Source organism: Anabas testudineus, chromosome 2, assembly GCF_900324465.2.
Source record: "Anabas testudineus chromosome 2, fAnaTes1.2, whole genome shotgun sequence".
Classification (NCBI taxonomy): Eukaryota; Metazoa; Chordata; class Actinopteri; order Anabantiformes; family Anabantidae; genus Anabas; species Anabas testudineus.
The window spans coordinates 32,194,689-32,209,046 of NC_046611.1; positions in this window are offsets into that span (position 1 = coordinate 32,194,689).

Here is a 14,358-nt window from a genome sequence, read left to right on the forward strand (position 1 = left end):
TTGTAAAATATTACTGTACTTAAGCAGTAAGGGCTATCTCAGTGTTAATAGTTGGTAGCATGTTTTCCTGCAGCACGTTGTCACATTTGCAATATTAATATCCCATTCCCTGCAGAGATAATAGATAGTGACTGTCAGGAGGGAGGCATCTCAAAGTTTGAGAATTCACTGTAGCAATCTCAGCAGAGTGGACTCCAGGCATCAGTCACTCTCACTACATCCTTGGGGAAAAACCTCAGACTGCTATTAATGATTCAGCACATAAAGTGATCCTCCTGTGGTAGTCCAGTACCCTTACCTAGTGTATACCGTCCTGTTCTTGTTTGGCTTTCAAAATCCTCAAGTGGACTTCAAGGCCACATTTAAAAGGGGAGATAAAGAAGCGGGGGGAGTGATCAGAGAACCAAACCGAGTGATTGTGAACAAGCCCTTAGGCACATGCCAAGGCTCCCCTTGTTAAAAAACCTGAGAGACTGTCAACAGCAGATCCACTGAGACCCATAACAAAGCTCACCCCATGCAATGCTTCAAAGACAGTCTCTCATTTGAATAAGTTCACATGAGCCCGGTTCTGCATTTTCCTATCCTGTGCATGAGGTATCGCAGCCTGAAAAGCCCCTCCGACCTCCCTTCCAATAAATTCTGGTGCATCTCCTGGGAGGTAGTGAGCTGGTGCGCTCTTAAATAGCAGGTAAGGGACAAGCGTGAAAATTGTGTTTACCAGCCAAGGACAAGGGAGGCAAATCTCACAGGGCGGAGAAGACAGCACACAATAGATCTTTGCAGCACCTGTTAAAACATTTAACAGGCAGACTTTTCAAAAGCCATTTTTTAACTTGAAGGGCTGAGAGTAGATGTCAGGAAAATGAAAGTAGAGGAAAAGGCAACATAAGCAGACAGTAGATCTCTAAGTTCATATTTAATTAATAATGTTGAAACAAGGATTAACTGAGATAAAACCAACAATGGAGAAAAGCAGCACATTACTATAACAACACCTTCATGTAAATCTCCTCATGCCAACTTTCTAATACTGCTCTGGTCAAGTTGGGAGCACTGGAGAAGTGCTGGAGTTTCATAGATAAAAAATATATTGAGTAAAGGTTGTGATTGAGTTGAAAGCAAACCCTGCTCATCTCTGCTCCACAACAGGCTGTGTGAATTATTATTAAAATGATGTGGTTAGTTGATTTGGCCAATTACCACCGTACGTTTTGTGTATTTACGGGTTTTCTGATATTCCATTTCTCTTTGGTTACGCTCTCAGTTTTGGTTTCACAGTGTTAGGCAAGATAAAGTCTGCATTTAATTAGGAGATACTTTATGAGCAGTGAAATGTATTTCTGCTTGGTTTAATCTTCCATTTGAACATCATCATTTTCCAGCTTAGTAATCTCATGTCAGATGTCACTTGTTTTTGTTTAACATGACATAATTTTTCAGCTGTGTGGATTCTTTTATTTATCTGAAAGTGCTTATTATTTCTTATACAGTGGCAAGAAAAAGTATTTTCGTGGTTTTCTGCATAAATTAGTCATGAGATACAGGTAGTTTAGACAAATACCTCAGTTTCCACCTTTAGGGACTCTCCTCTGTTACCACTGTTGTGAGAAAATTGTCCCCATGGAGACAAGTTAGGAAGAATATTCTATACAAGGTCACACCCATCGACCTGCCTCTGATGGATTTGATATTTAGTCCGCATCTCCTCTGCAGCCTTGTTCACATCACAGCCATTTGAAGTCCCGTCACACTCACAGGGGGAAAATACTCCACCTGAAAGATTGGCATTTTCATCTGGAAATGCCTAGAAACCATCTCACATTATGTCCAGAGCCTTTCTTATTTCTCACCTCCACTCAAAGTGTTTTGAATTTTTTTAGTTCCAATTTCTGGTCTGTTTTCCTTGTTGAAATCATGTTGATCAGCAGGCCAGCATCACATAGGTCTACTGTAATCAATTCAAAATCAATTCATAGCAGCTTCCAAACTATATAGCCCATATTGATCTGACTCAGATTAGAACTCTAGAAATCCATAGATTCAGAAAGAACAGTCACAGCTGGCATCAGACATAGTTAGAGGCAATTGTTGTGCACTTCTATTTGACAGGGCAATGGAATACTTATTTGTGCTAAATCCCTTATTTGAGCTGAAAATTGATTATGTCACACATCAGTGCTCTAATCCTGCGAGTTGAAAAAAACCTCAGAGACAGCACAGTGTGGTCTTTATCCCATGCTGCCTGGTTGCATATAATGCCATAATGTACACATAGACTGATATCTGTAGTCCACAGTGAGAAAAAGCTGCTAAAAATGTAGGCACCTGCAGTGTGTGTTACCTAATGTGGTAACACAGACACAGGAACAAATCCTCTAAGAGGCTGTTTTCTGACTTAAAATGAATAATTAAACGTCATGATCTAACCTCACAGGTCGTTTATCCAGGGCACACAACACAGAACTTCTGTTCATGTGATGAGAATAAGCTTGTGTTCAGTGGACATTTATTGTTGCTAATGTCAGATGCTAGGAATGTCTTCATGTTGATTAAACACAGTTGTAAAAAGAAGCAGAGCTTCTGACTGTAACTTTATTTATTCACAATAAATTCCCGTAAATGAAGATGGCAGACAGGAGCACATGGTCAATTGCATTTACATTTCTGCATTTAAATTTGAAAAACTAGGAAGGCATTTTCCCCGTTGAGCCTGGAAATGAAAACATTAATGGATGCTGGTGAACTGCTGCAGCTACAGAATAATACATTTATTTAATTTAATTTTGATTTAATTTCTATAATTGAGCATTTGACAATGAACCAGCCCGGCTAACATATTAATGACATGATTCAGGGGAAGCGCGACGTGTGTGGCATGGTTAAAGGAGGAGCCAAAGCAATACTGTCCTCCAGGTGTGAGATAACTGAAAGGACCATGAACTTAATCACACATATGTATACGTGTTTGCTTGAAGGCTTGAGATAATGAAGAGATGACAGGTTTAGCACACTTTATCCTCCAGGACTAAGCAGAGAGGAGGGAGAGTAGAGACACAGGGAAGGCAATGAGTCAGAGTATCCTGTTCGAAGCTGCACCGAATGGCAGGAAATTGGACTGAAACCCTGACTACACAAACAAAACACAAAACAACAATTTAATTCAGTTTCCCCTTTGCAGCATTAGAGATGCAATTGACTATTTGTTAATCCCCACTGCCATTAGTTACTTTTGCTACACCTATCAAAGTTTCCATTCCCATACAGTCTTTGCAGAAAATTTTAAATAAAGACACTGGTAGGAATTCCCAGCTTTTAATAAGTAGGTCAACCCACTATTCAATTGTTCAATTGATAAAATGACACACAACCAAATTTAGAAGAGCAGTGGCAGAGCTAGAAATATTGGGGTGGTATAAGTTCTCAGCAGAGTGGTTCCAATAAAATAAGGTGTGTCAGATTAAGGAAAGAAACAAACAGGTGGGGAGTTGTTGCAAGTAAGTGGTCTTCTATACAGTAAACTATGTGTAAAGATGTGAATTATGCTAAGAACAAAAAATGTTACACAAATGTTGCATCAAGTCTTCTAACTTTACCTCCCATATAGGTCTGTGTCAGCCTTCTCATTAAACCAAAGTCATTGTTTTAACAGAGCCTCCACTCACGCAGAGAAAAGTGGAAAGTGGAGCCCTTTTAATATAAGACACCAAAATGGCAGCTGGTGTAATATGCCTTTAAACATGTATATGACAATAAACAATAGTGTAACAGCCATCTGGGTTAGGTTTAGGCACTAAATAAACATAGTTAGGCTTAGTGAAAATGAGTTTAGTCAATAACCGTGGCAAACATAATGCGTTTTAGCTTTACAAATGACTGCTTCAGACTATTCACATTTGTAACATTACTTACACAAAAACATCAAGAGAAAGTAGTCTCATAATGGACTGAACAGTACAGTAGTCTCCTGTGCGAAGCCCAACCTTGCTGTGGCAAACTTTGAGTATATTAATAGTTGGTGTAATGTTCACTGCAGGTGCTAAACCTCCTGAGAATCATTTTTTGCTGCAGTTAGAAGCAACCAGTCTCACAATTTGGGGGGGTTTAAGATGTTAATTTCTAATTACTGATTTTCTTTGTCTTGTTTTAAGTGATTTGAACAGCTTATAGACATGAAGTATTTGTCAATGTAATGTCCAATTACACTTTTTTGGAACTGAACAATTGGAGTGGTATTGTTTGAGAGTGAAGGGGCAACTCAAGAGGAGATCCTATAATAGTGATGGAGCTGCCCCATTACCACCCCCTTGTAATTTCACGTAGCTAGTTGTTTATTTAGCGTTTGTTACAGTGCTGTTAAGGTTTTTAAAATTGAGTGTAACACCTTTTAACTCCTTTCTAAATGTACAATCCTTCTTTCATTCTGTGTCCTGGTCTGGCCTCACCACCTCTAGTATGTACCCTGCAGCTACCTCAGAAAACAATGTCTTAAATATGAACTTCTTGGCCACAGAGTGATTCTATATTATTCAGGTTAAAGCTACCAGGTACAATGCAACAGTCAGCAACTAAATGGAGTTGTTACAAAAAGTCGTAATTCCATTTTGTTTTGTTTGTCAATTTTTTGTTTGTAATAGTTCACACTAGATGTATCTTCTAACACAAATTATGTTGAATTATTTTACTATAGCCTCATGGGTTGGGAGTAACTCTAGGTTCCTACTGGATTTAACAATTATCTGAACATACTATTTGCTGACATTAGAACTTACAGCCCTGCTGCTAACTACTACCTGCTGGTAATCCATGATTGAGACGTTGAAAGAGGAGTAAAAGGAAAAAAAAAGGAAAAGAAGTCTTTAATGATTCCTATAAAACTTAACTACCTGTGGTTAAGTGGTATATATTACTATAATATAGGCAAGGATTGTGCAAAGCCACAGTACAACAGTGTCAACAAATATGGAGTAAACTGTCATTAGCACAGAACATTTGACAGAGAAAAGAGTTTTGAACATGAAGAGTGGCTCTTAGTAACATGTTATTCCTCACCTTGTTGACCTTGATCCAAATCTCCATTTCAAGATGGAATTGATCCCAATAGATCCACATTTATTAGCAGTACCTAAAAAATAAAACACATTTATCCGTCAACAACCTTAGGCTTTGCGAGTTCTGATGAGCCTGTGATAATCAATAATATGTTCCCAGAGTCACTGTAGGATGAGTCACTACATCTACCTCTACCTCTTCTTCAGCCAGTAATTTATTCTGTTTTTCCAGATGGGCCATGAGCAATCCCCACTGGGTACCTTTCAACTTGTTGGACTCGTCTTCTGATTAGAAGTGCAGGTAGAGAGAGCAGGAGTGTTGGCAATAGTAAAATGTGGATGAAAAGTGGTTGTGCTTCTTAATGTTTTTGCATGATTGGGGTTAGTATAGAGAGAACTGGATGCCCGATGCATGGTAATGTTTGACTGATGTGCATGAGACAGGACTGTTAATGGCTGCGAGGAATTCATTATTACAAGAGTCAGGATGAAAATGTCCTCAGATGCTAAATGTTCATGTTTTCAAAGATGTAAACTTTTGCTGAACCTTAGTAAGCACCAGAACTATCGTTCAGCTGTGGCTCACCATGGGAACACTAACATTTCCCTGTAGTCCTCTCAGTCATGCAAGGAGGTAGTGAGATTGCTTGTCCACACACCTTTGCAGCATACAGAATTTCATTTCAAACGGTAGAAAAACAAACAGCATCACAGAGATATGAGTGACCTGAGGGGAAAAGAGAAAACTCAAGAAAGACAAGTCGCGTACATTTGCTGCAAGCATTCCGTCCATCATGAATCATGTATGTCCGCTTATGAGCAGACATGCATGACTCTGACTGCTGCTGATTCGTCCTCCTCATCAGCAGTAGTTGGAGTGTTCAATATGTGCATACTTAGTGCAATATATATTCTTTCACATGTTCAGTTCCTCTTACGTGTGGGCAATTTATGCACATTGTTTTGTGTTGCAGATCGTTATTTCTGGAAATCTGAAGGGAGGATTCTGCATTTCCTCCCAAGTGTGCTCCCCAATTCATCACAGAAGCTTAAAGAAGAAGGGAGAAAGGCTTGTTTGGTTTTCAGTTAATTGCTCTAACCCTTTGGCTTCATTAGCATAATCAAGTAAGCACCAGATGCAAAGGCAGGAAACAATAACCTCCCTAGTCAGATCACAACGTGGCCAGTAGTTTCTTAGAAATCACATGTGAGTAATAAGCAAAGGCATATTTTATTGTAGAGGAAAATAAAGAGATCTATATTTGGTTCAAACAAAGGGAGAGTGGTTCACCAGAGGCCACTCAACTTCCAGCATTCAAGAAGCAATTATATAAGAGCTAATTGGTGCACTGTACATTTTAATTAGCTTTCTACACTGGGATCAATGTGTTGTTGTTGAAAGTTCTTGAGTTTCATTTGAAGAAGTAACACCAGGAGGCGGCTTCATATCTTAAAGTGGTCGTAAATGATAGCATTGCACTTCTTCAAGTAGAAGCTCCACAAGCTAACATTTTGGGATTCTGTCACAACAGGGAAAGCCACGAAAAACTACGAAAAATTGATTCACTGCCAGTAGTGTGCACAATACAAGGAGTGCGGTACAGTGCAGCGCATCAATAACTCCTAAAATGTCTTGTACACCTGGTGCAAAATATACCTTTCTATATTACTGCTGTTTTTTTTTTTCAAGACTACATATACAGACAATAGTCGTGTGACATATGCCCATTTCTTCCGTTAGCTGTGATGCACCAATATGTAAGGTAGAATTTACAACACTGACTCTCTGTCAGCCAACAATCTAACAGCATTATTTTCACAGCATTTAATGGCTATATATTGCTATAATGACCCACTCTGAGCCAGAAATCAAGTACCTATGGTTAAAGACAAAAATATCAACCAAATCTCTTGAGATCTGGGCTCTGAAAGGGCCACTGCAGGATCTCGATTCAGTTTCCCTTTTCTTTTCCTTCGTCATTGTCTTGCTAAAAGACACAGCAGTGACATAAAGCTAGACTTTCTCTTCAAAGTTGTTGAACTCCTGTACTTTTGACTGCACTCAGGTTTGTCACTAACAGAATGAGTCTCTTTGTGCTTTGCAATGACGCAACACCTAGCTGTTCAAAACCTTCCACCTAAACATGAGCATCCACTACCTACTTTCTGAGTATGAATGAATGACTTTTTGATATGATGAAATTACTTCTTACCGAGAATTTAATAGCTGCCCCTCTCAATCAAGTGTTCATGTACAAAGCAAATGTTCCTGTTCATTGGAGTTGATTGCTGATTGATTGTTTGTGTGTGTTTTGAAAGAAATAAAACCTACACAGTACTGTGTTAAGTTTTATCAACAATGCAGACTTTGAGAAGAATTTTAGAGAAATATTCTATAGTTTTCTGGGTGTAATTATTTTGTCTTTGACTGTGTGTTGGTATGCGTGTTTTTCTAGACATTACACACATACTTACTGTCTTTCCTACTGCATAAAACATTGTTCAAAGCCTTTTCTGTATGTGTCTTCAAATGCTTCGAATGCTCGGTGACACCAACTTGTGGTCACCTTCTTCCTTAAGTCCTTACAACCTTATATCACATATTGCTGCCACCAGCTGCTCATGCCCATTATTGACATCAGCATCTCACAAATGTGCATCACTCCTGTGCTCATACCGTAATGTGCATAGACAATTTTGTACAATAACACAAAAATCATGTGAAGAACCACCCTTCAAATTATCTGCTCCACATGTGGGCAATAGTCTATTAATCAGCAAAGTTTTTCGTGCAGCGTTTATATTTAATAGTATGAATGGTACAACTGTTTAATCAGTCTTAGCAGACGACCACTCAAATATCCAACTGCTTTTGAGACCCATCAGCTCTGCAGAATGACAAAGGCCTTTTCACACTGAATGTGCTGTTTCTTCCCCACTATTTGCTCTTTACCACCAAATATCACTTGATGTTGCTCAGCAACTAATGCCTGAAAGCGCATGGGAGAGAATGAAAAAGGAATAACACAGCAGAGTGAATGACAGAGAAAGGACAGCACAGCGATAGCACACAAGTTTTTTTAGGTGATTCGAGTTAAAATAGGAGTAATGTAATTCTGGAACAAAACGTTAAAGAGGTGGAAAAAGCAAAAAGTAGGAGCAGGGTTAGCATTAATTAAACAACTTCAGTAAAAAAAAAAAATGGACTGGTTAGTCTGTCTACATTGTCATGACAAACATGAAAAACATGCAAGTGTACTACGAGCAACGTTGTTCACAGATGTTTGTGGGTTTATTTTGCATGCACAACACCTAACACATGATTTAGTTAAGTGCTATTGCAGGGAGCACACTGGTGCAACATATATGTGCATGTAATGCATTCATTCATTTCAGTGTATAGTTTTTGTGGTGTGTCCCACAGTGTTGTGAAAATAGTGAGCAAACAGTTTGCATAGCTGCACTCCTACTGTAGGTCTTCTTCTGCTTTCCCTTTTCGAATGATGGATACAGACAGCCGCCACCTGTTGGGTATTTCCTAGTGCCACTTTTTGGCTCTGGTGAAGGTAATGTGAGGAGTTGGTTACTTCTAGCTCTTTGATGTAGCCATGGTAACTCATGGCCCTAAAGCGCTTACAAAATGGTCGTAGGTCAGCTTAGAAATAAATACACATTGAACACTGAAGTTTTTCTGTATTTGGTCAGGCCACAATAATTCCCAAACCAAGTGATGGTGAGTCCCTGAACAAAACCATTAAAAGGTTTGTGGGTGTATATAAAAATAAGAGTTATTAATGGGTGTTTTACTGTAAGATTGCATTTACAAAGACATGAAAGACATGTAATAAAACAATATAGAAAAATATGTTGTCTGGATATTTGCAACTTGCTTAAATAATGTCATTGTCCTTGAAAATATGATCAAGTATGTTCTGTGTAAAAAGATAGTTCAATCTACAATAGAAATGGAATTTTTAGGAGACTAGGTTGTTCACTGTTGTCTGGCATCAAGACAAAAAATGACTTTTGCTCTTTTACTTGAAATGCTGAAGTGCTTCTTTAAAAACATCATTTAACCAGGGTTCGTTTGTACTCCACTGGGATTTTGCCATGCTTCATGTCAACGCAGAGGGGCACTTCTCTGCAAACCTCAATTTAAGCCACCTCAAAGGGCCTCTTGGGTGTTACTTTAGTTGCTTTAAATGCCCCTCTGGATTTCTGCTTTCATGTGCCCTTTTGCCAAAAGCAAATAACACATGAGACCCTTAATTTGTCCCCAAACGGTGAGTACAGAAGGAATTGCTAATTCCTCCTTAATCTTTGTCATAATGTCATGAAGAATGCGTGTAAAGGGTCAATATAACAGCTGCTTATGTGACCATACACCATGTCTTTCTGCATGGCTGTCAGCCTAGACTCACTTACTTATAGTTTCTAATTATTTTTGTGTATTTCTCTTGCTCCACTTTTTTTGTGTCTGAATCCTTAGTGTTATCCTTTACTGAACAGCTTTTCAATGTCAAAATATATTGCCATGGTGTGTTTTTGTTTTTTCTTTTAGCTTCCAGTACATGTGGATGTCTCTGTTTTCTAAAGCTGGAATGAAGAATTCCCAGGAGGCCCATTGCTTCCACGCTATTGGTTGGATATGAATTAAACATATTTTAGAATATTTTACCACAGTTATGGTACTGTGAGAGTTATTTATTTATGACTGTTTACTCCATGATTTCTGTTGGTGAGGGTGGGTTGTCTGTTAATAATGCTTGAATGAGAAGTGATTGTATTTTGATGGGTTTTGCTGGATTTTGAGTTATTGTATTTTTATGGATTTCTTGAGGATTTGGCACAGTACAGTTACGCTACTTATTGCTTTAGCTGTTCCGGTGTCCCTCCATTACTTTGTTCTATTTGTTCTGTATTCCTCCCCATCACATGTTTTTATAGTGGTGTGTGTACCTGGAGGTGCGCCACTTTAAAAAGAAGAACAACATGAAAACAGTGATCATTACATCATGTAAACAAAATAAGTCAGAAAGGTTCATCTTAACTGTGACTAGAACTTAGTTTTATTACAACCTGTAAAAAGAATGTGAGGTTAGCAGCCTCACCTTGAACAAGTGAAATGCAGAGTAAAATGCACTGAATATCAATGTTTAATTACAGGTTATATTCAGTGTCTCCGTCTGTAAAGGCTTTACAGATACAGAATACCTCAGGGGCTATGCAAGGATTTTTCAAAGTTCATTAAAAGGTACATCACAAGTCAGAGCCGGCTCTAGCCATTTTAGTGCCCTAGGCGAGCTTATGGTTTGTCCTCCATAGCTTATGTCACAGAGAGGCAAGCACACAGTGGACAAGGTGTGTCCTTTAGTGTGACAGTGGAGAAACATTTACATCCTACTCTGTAGCCAGTGCGGGCTCAGCAGCAGCTTCGATTCATTTACAGTGTGGACTGCTCCTCTCTGCTTTGACTGCAGCTGAGGGAGGCTGCCGTGACACTGACCACCTGTGAGGGCTTTGAGCCGGGGGAGGACCCCACGGGAGCACCCTCTGTTCGGTGAGGACAGTAACTGTAGAACAATACGTGCTTTCATGTCAGAGTCTCCAACACACCAGTGTTCAATCGATGTTAGAACAGCATACCTCTACCCTAATTTGCCTCCTCTTTTCTCCACTTTCTGAAAGTCGCTCTTGAAACCTGAAAATTTAGCACCTCCTCCACCACAAGGCACCCTAGGCACCCGACTATATGACCTATACCAAGTGAAGTAAAAACTTGCCCAAATGGTGACCAAGGTGAAGAGGTAAAAATTGGATCCAGTCTAGTCATGAAGGACTCAATACTAAGTAAAAGTGTAAATACTTGACTTCTAAAATACTTCAGTGCAAGTAGTACTGCTTCAATTTCTTAACTCAAGTTGAAGTACTAAGTACATGCTCTAAAATATACTTCAAGTATAAAATTATAAGTACTCCACTAAGCAAGCAGTATTTTAAAGACTATTGATTTTAATGCTGTACAACTGTAATTATGGTGGCACAGTGGTGTAGTGGTTTCACGTTTGCCTCACAGCAAGAAGGATCTGGTGCTTTTCTGTGTAGAGTTTGCATGTTCTCCCTGGGTCTGCATGGATTTTTTCCAGGTACTCCACCTTCCTCCAGCCGTCCAAAGGCATGCATGTTAGAGCTTAATTGGTGACTCCAAATGGCCCATTGGTAAAAAAAGTTATTTGTCTGTCTCTATAGGTCAGCCCTGTGATTGATCTGTGACAGGTGATCTGTCCAGGTTTTACCCCGCCTCTCACCTAATGACACCATAGCATTAGCCAGACCAGAGCAAACAAATTACATTTCCTATTTATTTAATAATGTTTTTTCTGCCAACATATCTGATCTTGCAGTAGAACATCCAGTTTTGTGTCAGTGTGTTATTAAATGTTTTTATGTTTGGGTTTAGGCACTCACAGTACTTAGTTAGGGTAGAGAAAGAATATGGCTAGAGTTAATAGAGAATTGAACAGGCAATTCACACACAACATATTCATTAAAATAAATTAAAAACTAAATTAAACCCAGGCAACAGTGCTAACTACGACACCACCATGCTGCCCATATTCAAACATCTGACCCTGAAGTGTGTGAATTACAGAATCTGAAGAACTATATCTATTAGCTTTATGTTTAAAGTTATCTTGTGTTTGGACTGAGTGCATATACTTTTTGTGAGTTTAAATGTTATAAATCCTTAAACTCAGGAACAGTTTTCCAGTGACTGGGTGCAAGTTGCATTCACAACATGAATAGAAATTCAACAAAATGTGATTTCCCATTTTGTATAGTAGCTACAAAATACATACTGTACATACCAAAGGCTGCATGATGATTTACTGACTTGATACTACCTTAATGAATCAATAAGTAACAATTAGTTCATAAATATGTGTGAAGTTACATTGAAGTTACATTTCTTGTTACTGATATTTCATTATCATCTCTGAGCCACTGGAAGACAACACTGTGGCCACAGAAACCTTGTTTACCAGGGCTCTCACTGATCACCTTCATGACACATGCCTCCCCTCCAGACAACTCATTAGCTGTTCCCTGGGTAAATGAATGCAGATGAACACACAAAATTCACTCACATACATACACGTGTGTTTATCTCTCTGTGATGCATTACCTTTAACCACCAGCTCGCATCTGGTAATCTACTAAGTACACAGACACATGTGTGCAGACATTTCAACGTATGTAAAAGGAATCTGGTGGTCTTTTATGCACTAGGTTGGTTTAAATAATTAATGCATTATAGCTCTGAGCTGTTTTGCAGTCTTTAATCACTCCAAAATAGACTGATTGCTCTCAAGTACATCACAAAAGAGAAAGAAAGCTGTTTCAAGGTGTAAAAGAGCAGAGATGAGATGGATGCTTTTAATTAGCAAAACAAATAGCACTGTCTGTTACATTTCAGCTAATGGAGAGGTAAGTAATGCAGCATGAGTACCTATTATTGGATATGGTATATATATATATATATATATATATATATATATATATATACAGTATATATGTTAACAGTATTGTACATGATAAAACAGCAGAGTCTAGAGTTCACAAACACAATCTTCTGAAAAAATATAGAAATAAGCCCTGCAGTAGAAGTTCTGTTTAATTTGAATCTTTGGAACTAGCTTGACTTCAACCTTCTTCATTAAGACTCCATTATGGTGTAGTGGACATCACTCCTGCTTGGTTTGTTTCCCTGCAGATTGGATGTAATTGCTTTCATCATTTCACCAAAAACTAGAGGTAATTCTAATCTAATTAACATGCAGAGATTGATTCAAGCTTATTTCCTTTTTAGTGTCAAAGTGTCCTCTTTAAACAAATGGGTGGTGGCAGTGTTTAAAGTGCTCTATTGGAAAGCAGTCTCAGTGTGAGAGGGGATTTCTTTTCTATGTGCTATGGAGAGAACCCATGCATGTCACCCAACACAGGAGAGTAATGAAAGATCCAACTTTCACATTCTGCCAGCGCGTGGTTACTTCTTCTGTCTGTTATTCCAAGCTGAGTTTCCTGGGAGATACCACAGCGTCCTACACCTTTTCTTTATCTGTTCTTTTCTCCACATGACTGCATCCACAAAAAAACTTAACATTTGTAAAGAGTGTCTGTTAAATAACAACTGAAAGAATAACAGGCAGAAGCTTTTGTCGTAAGCAGTTTACAGAAATTGCACTAAAGCCACATTGCAGTGTGAACTAGATAGCATCCAATGCTGGGAATATATACAAATGGCTAAAATGTTTTAATGATACAGTTAATTTAGATGGAGACAAATTGTGGGACCATAGGGCCCTCTCAGCAATGTTATGGCTAAATGTCCAGAGGCAGACCTGAAGCTTGGCTTGGTCAGATGTGACGAGTTTGACCAGGGCTTGGATGTAGGAAGAATCACTTCCTCCCACTGCCCTGTAGAACAGCAGCAGAGTTTTGAATTGGATGCGATCCGCAGCAGAGAGCCAGAGTAGGGAACAAAGGAGAGAAGTGGTGTGGGAAAACGTCGGGAGGTTGAAAAGCAGCAATCTGGTTCGGCTGTAATGTTTTCAGAGGACAAGAGTGTGCCGTATGCAGGATCCAAGATGGCATCACAACAGTGGTTTTGACTGACAGGCCTTGGCAAAGGGACCCTTTCCTTTGATGAACAAAAGCTCATTCTTGTACTAGCTTTTAACTTAGGCTTTGAATTCTCACGTGAATCTGACAGTTCTTATTGAATTTAAGATTTGACCAGTTTTACCTTCTTTTTTCTGCACCCATTACAAATCACAGCTGAAGTTAATGGCAATGCCAACTATTTAGTCGATTGAGGTCATATGTTGGGAAGGTAACAGGATTCAGCTTGTGGAGACTCAGAGTCATTTAAAGCATATTTAGGTTTAGAGCTGTTGCTACAGTGCTATCAGAGTACAACGTATGGATGGTCATGGTGACCAACAATCCACCTCTGGTACTTTATTTCTAAGACCTTGTAAGAGTCAGCATTCTCTTGCAGATGTACCAGAAAAAAATATCAGTAAAACTCCAATACAACAACAAAATAAGGAGGCAATCCACAGCAGAGCAATGAGAAAGCAGAGGAGGATATATACTGTGTCTGAGAACAGATGAGAACCCCCAGAGCACAGTGTCACACAGCTGATGACCAGATTATCAAGAGTCTAGCTGTCTACTAGCACTGCAGCTCATGGCATTACACCAGGCTGCGTCGTCACACTGTGCCTGCACCGGTACCTCATCT